Raw genomic sequence first — 12,439 nt, 5'->3', positions numbered from 1 at the left:
GATGTGCAGTGCTGCCCTTCAGGGAAGGAAAGAGACTGCCACAAGCTGGAATTCACCCACCCACCATGGGGTAACTCTTGAAAGATATTTGCAGAGAAAATTTCCACTTCATTATCATTTTGTGCCAGTGTGGCTTCAACATGGTGAATACACCGACAGGCACTCTTACTTTTTAAACTTGCACTTACAGAAATGTGGTTTATTCCTGAGAAAATAAATAGTGTTATTCTGCATATGAAAAGGTTCCACATAAATAAATATGAAGTGCTTTTATTACCTTAAAGATCTGGAGTCACTTCTCGATATCCTTCCTCCTGCAAACATTACTAATGTCTGAGAAGAGGACTGAAGCTAGCTGTGGTGAGACTTGGAGAGGCTGCATGTGCATGAAGGACAGGCAGTGTGTCCTTAAGGCAGAGCTCGCTCAGCTAGCCTCTTCACCAGCTGGCTCAGTCACTTCACATCATACCTGAGCTGAGACCTCTGCATTTCAGATTTTGCTTGTCCGTGTTGGGGAGTTGGGAGTGATTTTGAGGCTTGATGCAGCTCTAGCACCTAAGTCAGTTGCCCAAGGCTATTTAATGAGTCAGAAGATAGACTGTTGACAGAAAACAGCAATCTTGATCTAGTCACTGGGACCACCTCATTTGCTCACAACAGCTGCCAGCAATTCCTCCTTCAGTACTATATGCATGGGTTAAAAATGGATGTAAGTAGCATTTCATAGACCTTTCATAGCCTTTTCAGACAACTCACCTTGTTTACTACCTTTGTAGACGTTAAGAAACTAGATTTCAGTTGCCACATCTCCTAGTCTTTCTGCTCATTTGCTGCCATTCTTCCCAATGTCAAAAATGTTCTTTATATCACTTTCCAGACCAGCATTCTCCATAAAAGTATATTTTTGCTGCCTCCTCCAGGATTTCCCTTGTAGGCAACACTATTCCTATGCTTATATTTTTAATTTCCTGCTTCCTTGTGCTGCTATCCTTTAGAGTGTCCCGGTGGCAGTGCTGCTTGACACTTCTAAAACTCAGCTTAAGGTCTTAGGACTACTTTGATAAATCAAATTCCAATCACATTCATAAGCATATCCTAACACGTCTGAACTGTGGGATTATTTTCCCAATTGCCTAACAATTCACATTTTAAGTACCTTGCTGAAGACTTTAGTTCTCACTTTACTTTTTGGCACCAGCACTGCACGTGAGTGACTGTGAGGTGAAATCTATACTGATATAGAGGAGTTGCACAAAGGCAGTATCAGAAGCCAGAGTCCTCTGAGCTTTCACAGGACCACAATTTAGTCTAAGTGAGTTAAAGGTGCTAGTGCAATGAGGATCTCAGTCCTGGCATGAAATTCAGCCATGATGATTAGGGAAATTCTATCATTTGGACTGTTTTGGCATGTTAGGCACTGCCTAAAGCTAAATGAATCTCTGATCCCCATATAACTCCACTCTGTCTGTGAATCTGTTCCGACCAGCTGCATGTATTTACTGCCATGAAGCCTGTCCTATTTATGCTTCAGTGTGCTCCATTCTGTATAGGAGATTATTTATCTTCCATGCTAGAGAGTTTTTGCTCTGAGGTCTCATTAAAGTATTGGTTCCTCACAGACACACACAAAACCCCAACAAAGGATGCAAATCCAGTTCCTCCTATGACAAAGTCCCAAATATGAAAGCAGCTCTATTTTTACTGGAAAAAAACGTAAAGGGGTATAATATAACAGATTAGTGGTGACATATGAGACAAATGGCCTAATTAATAGCTCGTAATTCCAGGGATTGTGTCAGCAGACATAGTTATTTTCTGTGGCATTTATTAAGGAATTTACTGGTGGAATTCACAGAAACATTTTGCTTTTTAACTGAATTCTCACAGAGAACCTAAAGGCAGATATGAAAAGGAAACACCTAGACTTAAGCAGAAGTGAGTTCCAGAGGAGTATAAATGCAACCCCGAAAATCAGGCCTTTTCCTTATGGAACACAGTATGAAGTAGAGCCCTTAATATGCATGAACTCAGGAGGAGACAGATGCCCACTATGCTTTTCCCCAGTGAAGAGTCTGTGGTCATGCCCAAACTTTCTTCAGAGTTTTAGGGCATATTCTCTCTGTCTGGCTCCAATTAACATCACTGTTTCTCCTCCTGACTCTGTCCATGGAGATCAGGCTGTGGCTGAGCACTGTCTAGCCAGAGTGGAAGGATTTGAGATTGTACAGGATTCTTAATGAAGAGGGGCTTAATGTAGAGTTAACAGGCCATTACTAGGGTATTCAGCAAGGGGCATATCCATCTCCCCTTATGTTTTAAGGATAAATATATACCAAATTCCATTTAGCTTTTATGTTGGGCTTGTGTGGAGCCATTTCTGGTAACAGGGAAGAGGCTATAATAGTGACTCCTATAAGAAGTTGCTCAAAACTTTTCCTGGCTCTAAGTCAGACCCACCTCTGGGGCTGAGCCAATTGGGTGCCTCTGTGACCACTTTTTAAGAAGAAGAAGCTGGAAGAGGAGGATTGTTCTTCCTGGGAGGTGTTGGAGGAGAAAGAAGAGTGACTATACAGGACTCCAAGGTCACCAAGGGAAGAGAGGAGGAGGTGTGCTGGAGCAGAGAGCAGCTGTGCCCCTGCAACCCATGGAGGGCAATAGTGGAGCTCAGACTTACTCTGCTCATGGAGAACATGAGTCAGGGATGATCATGTCTGGAGGAGGCTGTGATGCTATGAGGAGGCAGCAGCTCTGTGTGGAGGCGGCATTGGAGGAGAATGTGCCTGGAGTTTTGCTGCTGTGGAAGAGTCTCACGCTAGAGGAGTCTGTGAGGAGCTGCAGCCCTTGGGAAGGACTCACATCGGAGAGGTTTGTTAGGGACTGTATCCCAGGGCAGGGACCTGGGAGTGAGAAGAGAATGTGAGGAGTCCTTGTCCTCTGAGAAAAAAGAAGCAGCAGAGATTATTTGTGCTGGACTGACTGCAACTCCCATTCCTTGTCCCCTGCACCACTGAGGAGGGAGGAGGCAGAGATATTGGAAGCAGTGAGCTCAGCCTGGTAAGAAGGGAGGGGTGGGGGAAAGAGATCTTAAAGTACTGGTTCTATTTTTCTCGTCCATCATTCTACTCTGTTTCTGCTTTCTGTCTGTTCTGTTTCTAGTCGCTAATAGTCCTTCTTCCCTGAGTTGAGTTGTTGAGTCTGTTTTACCTGAAACCATAATTATCAGTGAGCCCTCTCTGCTCTTGTTTCAATCCACAAGATCCTTGGTTATCTCTTCTCCTCCTTGCTGGGCTCTCTGCCATCCTACAGAGGGTGGGGGTGTGTGGGGAGCTGAGTGAGTGGTTATGTGCTGCTTCACTGTTGGCTGGGCTTGAACCAAGACAGGCTACTTTAATAACAGTCAAAACTAATGAGGTCTGATATATCCCATCATAAATTCCTATTCCTACATTTTATAAAAAGGATGCAAAGGAATGAGGAAGGATAGAGTTTCTGCAGTTTTCTAGATCTTGAAGATGCAGACTCAATTTCTCAGTTCCTAGGTGCATTAGCACTTCTGGAATCTTTCTGTGGTGCCAATTCTCAAGACCACACAAGTATCTAAAGTCAATGGGAGCTGAGCATCAGTCGGAAGACTTAAACCTTAGGGGAATTTTCAAAGTGCCAGTTTCCTGTTAATACTCTGTCTGACTTCCACAGAACAGAATACAGGGTTTGCTGTCTGTTGCCACGAAACATGGAAGGTAAATTCATTTGACATAGGCTGAATATGTCTATAAAACCTTTGTCCTCAGGTTGTTTCTTCAACAGGTTATCAATATGCCTAATTCAGTGCTCACAAATTTTCCCCCTGAAGTTAGTGTGTTTGTGTGTGAAAGTGCTCATGGAAATGGGAGGAACCTATAACAGGTTTTTTCCAGGCCTTACCATTCCAACTTCAAAAAACTAGTAACAATGTCAGTCACAAGATTATCCAGGATCTGACTTTTTTTCAAAGCACTGGGACCCTAAAGGGCTATAGTCAACAGTGAACTTAGGAAACCTGTTTCTGACATGAATACTAGCACAGAGAGACGAAATCTAGTTCAACATCAGCCTTAAATAAAGCAACATGACTAAACAGGAATACATTCTTACTAGCAACCAGTTGTCTGTCCTACAGAAAGCAGAACCTGCTAATATATGTAACTATAAAGACAGACTCCAAAATATTTAAGTTTGTGAGTAGAGGTGTTGACAGCTAAATTGAACTTCTGGCAGGCATTTCCAACTTGTGAGGGAGCAAACAGCAACTCTTCATCTTTCAAAACATTTACCAAAGATAATAATTACAAAGCCACATAGTTTCAGAATGACTTTCGTTTGTCAGGACAGTTAACAGCAGTGGGGAGCAAAGCCAAGAGAAAATCCAAATGCTAGCAGGAAAATACTGACAAATCACTTGATATGAAGTTGAGCCTTGCAGTATGACAGGAGAGTGCAGGACCTGTCATCTAGTCTCTGCAGGCCCACTCTAAATCTATTATGGTAGTCTGATCTGGGGAGGAACCAAGCTGCATTGGGGTTGTACCAAAGAGTGTGGTACAGCCCTGGGGCAAAATATCCAGTCTGGCAGTGTCTCATTCCCCCTTTATCGCTTTCCAAGTCTAGATGAATATGGGTGGAACTGCATAATTACAGAATCACAGAATCTTAAGGGCTGGAAGGGACCTTGAAAGATCATTCAGTCCAACCCCTCTGCCAGAGCAGGACCACATAGAGGTCACATGGGAACTCATCAGGTGGGTTTTCAATGTCCCCAGAGAAGGAGACTCAACAACCCACCTGGTCAGCCTGTTCTGATGCTCTCAACCAACAAACCTGGGACATGTGCCTGAGAAAAGAGGACAGAAGGAGGCATCTAACAGACAACAGGGATAACCACGCCAGTGGGAAGTGAAGTGGCTGGGATATTACCCTCTTTTTCTTGACGGCAGCAGTAAACCTATCGCTCAGTGAGTTTGTTCCATCTCTTGCTTTGGCACACAGCTCCAATCTTCTTCTCCTGCTGCCTTCCCTCCTGCTGTCTCTAGTCTTATTTCTTCCATTCTGCAACAAAAGTGACTGCTGGCAACCAGCTACACAGAGCCAGTGCATCTCCTAACTGGCTTTTTATCTGATTCCTGTCATAGCCCTCTGAGCTTGCTAAATTTAATGCAGGCTCAACAGGCTCACTCTGTAGGCTTGTTTGCAAAAGATGAGCTTATAATGCCAGCTCTGGGCTATGCAAATTTGGGATGCTGATTTATTAATAAATGTTTTACAAAAAGCTATCACTTATCATCCCTATTAATTCCCGTGCAAACAAAACATTGTAGCTAAATGGAGAGGAGATGGGTGAACTAATTTGGGTTAAACAATCCCTAGTAATCTAAACTGATTTCAGATACAATTTGGGTCACCTCTTGAGTTTTGGTTTTCAGGTTTTCACTTTTTAACTCAGCTAACCCAGACCAGTGCTGGTGCTCTTCTGCTTTTTGTCTTGGAACACATCCAGAAACAGCAAAATTCATTGCAGAAGAGACTGTTCACAGAGGTGGTCTGGGGAGTACAGAAGCAAGAGAGAGAAATTTATGAGTGAGTCTGTTCATACTAATTTTCTGTCCTGATTATGCAGATTAAGATTGTTTCAATATGCCTGTATTATTTGCAACACAGAAAGAAGACAGCCAGACTCCCTTGAGCTCTATCCATGTTTAAACAACATGGCTACCCAAAAGATGCTACTCTAGGGACTAACTCACCAACAACAGTAGCTGCTTAGCTGAGGAGACTGCCATATCATTGACCATCATAATAGCAAAGGATATAATACATTTGTTGCCTATCATACAGATCAGAAAAGAGAAAGTGGAAGTATTCTTGTCTCGCCACTCGTCTCTGACAGGCTACAGTGCATCTTAACAGACCCACTATGAAGGTGAAACTCTCAACAGATATTCTTGTCCAATAGAGCCTATATAGATGAGCTGCAGAGGTTTCTCAGGGTTGGCAAAGTGTAGTGGCTTGCATAACATACCACAGCCTGCTCAAGATGCAGTTGTATCAGCAGAATGATGTTGAAGTGTTACCATAGTACTTCCCTTTTCACACTTCTGTAAGTTGAGGTATATAAAACCATCTAATCCCCATATTGTTACTCCTTTCTAGTAGTTATGGAAGTGAATACTATAGCTAGATGATACCAGTGTTGTATGCTGGAGTGAGGAAGAAATTCTTCTGGTAGCTGCCTGTCTTTAAAAGAAAAAAAAAGCCAAACGATTTCATCTTGCAGAGAATACCTGGCTTCAGAGCAAGTATAAACAAACTTGGAAACTTGGTTCATTGAGCAGATGTTAAGAAACATAAGGCAATTACATCTCCCTTAAGTCAACCTTTTTGTGTTGAAAGCATTGTGGCATCTACAGAATTATTTATTAAGGATTTCCATGAGTGCAATTCAGTATGTGCTGCTGCTGTGAGTCTCCGGCAAAATGGCATCCTAAGTACATGTAGGTAGGCCAACACACCAACTTAAACCTTCATAGGGTAATTTCTAAATCTGAGATGTTCTAAAATCTTGTCATTCAGGAGTCTTATATTTCTGAAGGGTTTTATAGATGTCATTTTATCCACAGAAGCCCAGAGTTATCAGAGTTATGAATGACCAAATCTGTAACGTCATTTTGAAAATGAAAGAAGGAAGATAGGAAATCCCATTTCTCTCCCAGTCATGGATTCCTGGATGGATATGGAAGCCCTTGATTGTTCTGGGACTGGTCAAAGCTAATGTTGACAATGTTGACCATTTTCTTGAAAAGCAAACTTTAATTTGTGATAAGGAGGAGATTATCTGTCTTATTAGATATATCTGTCCTTTCAGACCCATTACATTGTTTGTTGCAGAAGAGTAACAGTCATCAACTTTCTTGGTTGATGTCAGCAGAATGAGTATTTTTCTGTAGCCTATCACTAACTAGATGAATTTTGACCAAAGTCCAAAGAGATTGACTGAAAGCTTGGAGTACTTTTGGGAGTTTATTATCTTTAACTAGCACTTTTGTTTTACTTTGTGTAGACCTTTTGCAAATGTAGGTGAGCACATCAGCACAAAGTAAATGGATGCAGGCTCTACAAACCAAAAAGTCCGTGCTTGACACAGCACGGAAAGATGCATTTTAAATACTCTACTTGGTCATATCTTCTATCTTCTAGATAGTTTCTATCTATTCTCACAGTGACTGCTCCTCCTCCTTCACTAGCCTCACCAAGCTCTTGCCTTTGGGGCTAATCCTGCTGTCTTCACTCACACAGAAAGTAATAACAGCATTGCATGATCAACTGTCTCCCAGCCTCACCCACAGAGATCCCATGGCTTGCTCTCCCATACTAGGAAATAACGGGCTTTAGGGCAAGCAACTGAACATCCAGGCAACTTCCACATAGGCAGAGTCTAGGAAGCTAAGTCCCCCTCTGTTCATGTGCTGGGAGGACCAAAGTCAGATGTGCTCCAAATGGCACATTCAGGCTGCATCTGAGATTCCTTTTGTGGGTTTGTTGTCTGTGTGACTGATGCACTTGGTATCAAGGCAGCTTTGGAGCCGCCGTTAGCACACAATGAGGATCCACCCTCTAGGCTTGGAGATCCTTCTCTTCCAATTATTTCTAGACAATTACACAGATGAAGTGTACAGATATAATGAAACTTACCATGAATTGAAGGGGTACTTATGTGTTCCATAGTGCAGAGTAAACTTCATCTATGGGAAACTGCACGCTGCTCAAAATATGTGCAGCAAGAAAGTATCCTTTCCCTGTAGGGATCTAAAAATGCCCCCTTATAATTATAGCCTAGTTGTGTAAATCCTCTGCATATGGGATTAGAGGACTTTTTATATGGAAGGCTCAGGACTAGGGTCAATGACCATAACAGATGACCTAATAATTCTATGTGTTTTCTCACATCATTGCAACAATACATTAGAAATGTTTCGCTACTTCTTGTCTTTCTATTTCTTCCTTAATTCTCACATCATCCTGGTATCTCCATACATGTGAAATGGAACGTTTCTTCTTTTTAACTTCAAATCGTGATGACATCAGGATTGGGACTCCACAGGCTCGCACTGAAGTAATTGATGTCATTTGCATTTCACATTCTAACAGCTTCATAACAAGATCTCTGTAGACTTGCACTGAAATTGTTTTCCCACTGAAGTCTTACAACACAGCAGCAATATAACGACATTTTAATGGGATCCCTATAGACTTGCCATGAAATTGTCAGGAGAAAATAGTGGTGATGTTAATTGAATTGGGAGCTAACATTGTTAAAATCAAATGTGAAAAGTAATTGCTCTGTGAGAAGAAATGTACAAATTTAGGTGCTGATCCTGCAGAGACAGAGGTATGTGAGTAATTTTCCTCAGAGGCAAATCCCTTGAAATCTTCTTCTCTGGGGAAGGAAGTTAGGAACTAGAGGAAACCAACTCATTCTGCCTTCTGACTTCATATACAAAATGGCTATGGCAAAGGCAACAGTCAAAGATTATTATCATCTATGACATTTCCTATACATATCTGTACAGATGCTAAGCAGAAAATACCTGAAAAGCTTGGGACCTGGCATCATACATCCTCTAACTGTACACAAATACAATAACAGTTGCTTAGCTGGTAAAGCACTTTGGTAAAAGCATTTAATAATGAAGTTCCTGGGACTTGTGTCACTGACTTTAGTGGAGCTAGCATGCCATTCCCACTATCACCTTCCTAATGCATCCCAGACACAAAACTCAAACACACACCTACTTTGCAGGTTAAACCTACAGAGAAAAAGGCTGTTTTTTTCTAATGTCTAAGTTTTCTGAGATGTAAGAATGTGTTTAAGTGAAGATTTTCTCTTTTATTTCTGATGTTAGATACAGAAAATTCTTTTAAAAGGAACCTTGCAGTTCTGATGTCACTTGAGTGTCAGATGTTGGAGTTCAGTTATTTCAGTTTTCAAGAGGTTACTGGAGTGGGCAGTGTCACCTGAATGTGGAAAACAGGGTGAATGTTTTGACCTTACTCCCCTGCCTATAGCATTGTGTGTAAGAATTACACTAACATCTACTGACAGTTTTTAGTTGGTCAGAAAACAGTCAAAGCACAGCCAAAAATAATCCCACCTGATCAGAAGGACCTAACACTGCTCCATCTGACATACCAAGTTCTGTCTGGAAACACAGTGCTTTTTTATTGGGGATATTTCTGAGAGTACTTCCTCATAAGCAGAGCTGCATGTCAGGAGAAGTTAAGGTCGATATGGAAAACAAACCATTAGCAATGATAAATTATTCCTTTTTTTCTCAAGAGAAGCCCAGAGTTATTGATCTGATATGGAAACCACACAGACCTGCTCCTCGAATGAACAAAAGGCTGAACAATACTGTCCTGATAGGTGGCCTGATAAGAGATTAGTGCAGGGTAAGCTCTGAGTCAGGGGTTCAACTTGACTTCATGACGATCAGATCAGAGCTTTCACCATCAACTTCATCAGAAGTGGGAGGTATTTTTACATCAGATAAAACCAAAAGTAGGAACTGTTTTCTTAGGGAAAGAATACAGAGAGAACAAAACAGAAAATCTTGAATTCACAGTTGATCTGCATCTCAAATATTGCATGCATTTCTGGCATTTCTTCATACCAAAAAAAAGATGTAGTTTATCTAAAAAAAGACAGAGAAGGAGTAAAAAGGCTGAGAAGTAGTATATGGCTTCTGTTAAATGAAAAAAATGAAAAGACCTTTGTTTGTGTAAATGATTGTAGAATGGCATAAACCATAAAGAAGGTGAAAAAGTGTATATGTATTCATTATTTCTAACATTAGAGATATGAACACACAATTAAAATAATTGCCAAATATAAAACTAAGTGAAGGAAGCCATTTTCTCCACACAATTCATAACTAAACTGTGGAACTCTGATGCAGGATATGGTAGATGTCAAAACCACAAAGGAAGTCTGAAAAGGATTATATGCCCTCATGGAGGATAGGTCCAGTGGCAAGTTTTAAAAATCATCTGAATGCAACACTGAGATCACAAATTCCCTTATCCAGAGATGAGTAGATGTACAATGGAGAGGAGTAATATCTACTTGCCCTAACTCCTATACTCTTAAACACCATCAGGAGACTTAACTAGATGTACCCTAGATGCTGTTGTGACTCAGAATGCATCCGATCTCAAGTCTTACAGAGTGTAGAGTGAAATAAGTCATCAGTCTTTTGACACTGAACAAGTTGTCTCCTTGTGAAACCACTGTTCCAGACAGCATCTGTCTGCCTGTTAGATCTATTTGAATAGTGAAGACTTCAGAAAGCAGAAAGCCTGACTAACATCAGGCACCCACATACAGACTCTTGATGGTCTGGGAGCATCATGGTGTGTCAGGGAGATGCTCCTTTTGATAATTGCTCTGCAACCAAGGAGGGTTGAAACCAAGTAGAAGATTTATCAGCCCATTACTCCTTCCCAGTCACTGTGTTCCTCACAGGCTAGACACTCAAATGCACAGTGCTAGTGCTTGCCTAATGGATTCTGAATAGTTATTTTAAGTTTTAGAAATAGTATAATATTATGTAGGAAAACTGTTTGCCTTTTGGCTTTGCTTTACAACTAGGAACAAAACCAGACAGTGAAGTGAGCCATGGCTCCCCTCAGACTACTCCTGAAATGCCTAAAGATGAGCACATCCGACTAGCTCAGCTGTGCTGTAAGTCCTGGCCAAAGAGATCTTAGGGTGTAATTGTCAAGTTACTTATTTCAGTGGCTTCACTGCTGCAGTGCAGAAATCCTGGGTGGTCCTTGAGGCCATCATGAGTCTGCACCTGGGGCTGCAGAAAGTATTAAGAGGTAAAGCATACATATGACTGGCTTGGAGGACTGTGACCAGTTGGTCCAAAGTTGTGAGAACCACCAAGTGAGCTGTAATCCTTAAGGGGCCAGAGTCCATTCTCATGTATTCAGAGAGAGACCCATAATTATTTCTGTTGAAACCAAATCAGGCACCGGAGCTGGACAAGGGACAAAACGTTAAGTTGTTTCATTTCTCTTTGACCTCCTTTTTATGGCAATGACTGCTAAAAGGAAAACAAATGTTCGTAGGGATCTGCTTTGTTCCGCCTTTGCATATGAATCACACAAGGGGCCTTTTCATGTAGAAAAATGCATAAATCACTCCCGTAGTTTTACTTGTGGGAATGCAGTATTTTCATATTAGAGAAATACAGCCAGTAACGAGATGCACAGACATCCGACAAGGAAGAGTAGGGATTTCAGAGAAAAAAAAGAGGAAGGGATGATTTAGATATTAGCCAAAATGAAGCAGGAATCTCATGAGGAAATGTGATTACAGGAATTATGCAGAGAAAGCATTTCACATATATATATAAACAGGGGCAGAATCTCAGCAGCTATAGGTAGATGTAGCTTTACTCACTTTCAGAAATATATACTACAAGAAGTTAATTCTGTGATCAGCTTGGCATCATTTAATTATTGGCTACTTCTTTGCCCCTCTTCCTCCTTTTTTGGTGCTAATTTTACTGGTCACGAAAATATACTCAACATAAAACTGATTTTATAGATTTTTTTTGTAGGTCTGGTTTCAGATGGAATCGTGAACCATCAGACACACTGTGTGATGCAAAAACACTAATGCTGATGCAGGGAGGTAGGTGAAACTGGAAAGGATGAGATGAAAGCAGCCCACAGCTAAACCAATTATATAAGAGCCTTCCAATATACAGATGCTAGAGATAAGGTGCCAGGAATACAGCAGTTTGAGCAATAAAATAGTCATTCTAGGATGCATCAAGAATAGTGAAGCCAGCAGGTCGAGGGAGGTTCTTCTCCCCCTCTACTCTGCCCTGCTGAGGCCTCATCTGGAGTCCTGTGTCCAGTTCTGGGCTCCTCAGCTCAAGAGGGACAGGCAACTTCTGGAGAAAGTCCAGCTCAAGACCACCAAGATAATTAAGGGTACAGAACATCTTTCATACGAGGAAAGACTGCGAGAACTGGGGCTGTTTAGTCTGGAGAAGAGGAGATTGAGGGGAGGTCTTATTAACACTTATAAATATCTAAAGGGTGGATGTCAGGAGGTTGGGACATCCCTCTTTTCTATAGTAGATAGTAACAGGATAAGGGGTAATGGGATGAAGCTGGAACACAAAAAGTTCCATTTAAATATCAGAAAAAACTATTTCACTGTGAGGGTGAGGGAGCCCTGGCACAGGCTGCCCAGAGGGGTTGTGGAGTCTCTTTCCTTGGAGGTCTTTAAGACCTGCCTGGACATGTTCCTATGAGACCTGATCTAGGTGAACCTGCTTCTGCAGGGGGTTGGACTAGATGATCTCTAAAGGTTCCTTCCAACCCCTAC

This window comes from Colius striatus, chromosome 2 (genome assembly GCF_028858725.1).
Source record: "Colius striatus isolate bColStr4 chromosome 2, bColStr4.1.hap1, whole genome shotgun sequence".
Classification (NCBI taxonomy): Eukaryota; Metazoa; Chordata; class Aves; order Coliiformes; family Coliidae; genus Colius; species Colius striatus.
The sequence above is the reverse complement of the archived record's forward strand: the minus strand, read 5'-3'. Positions refer to the sequence as shown.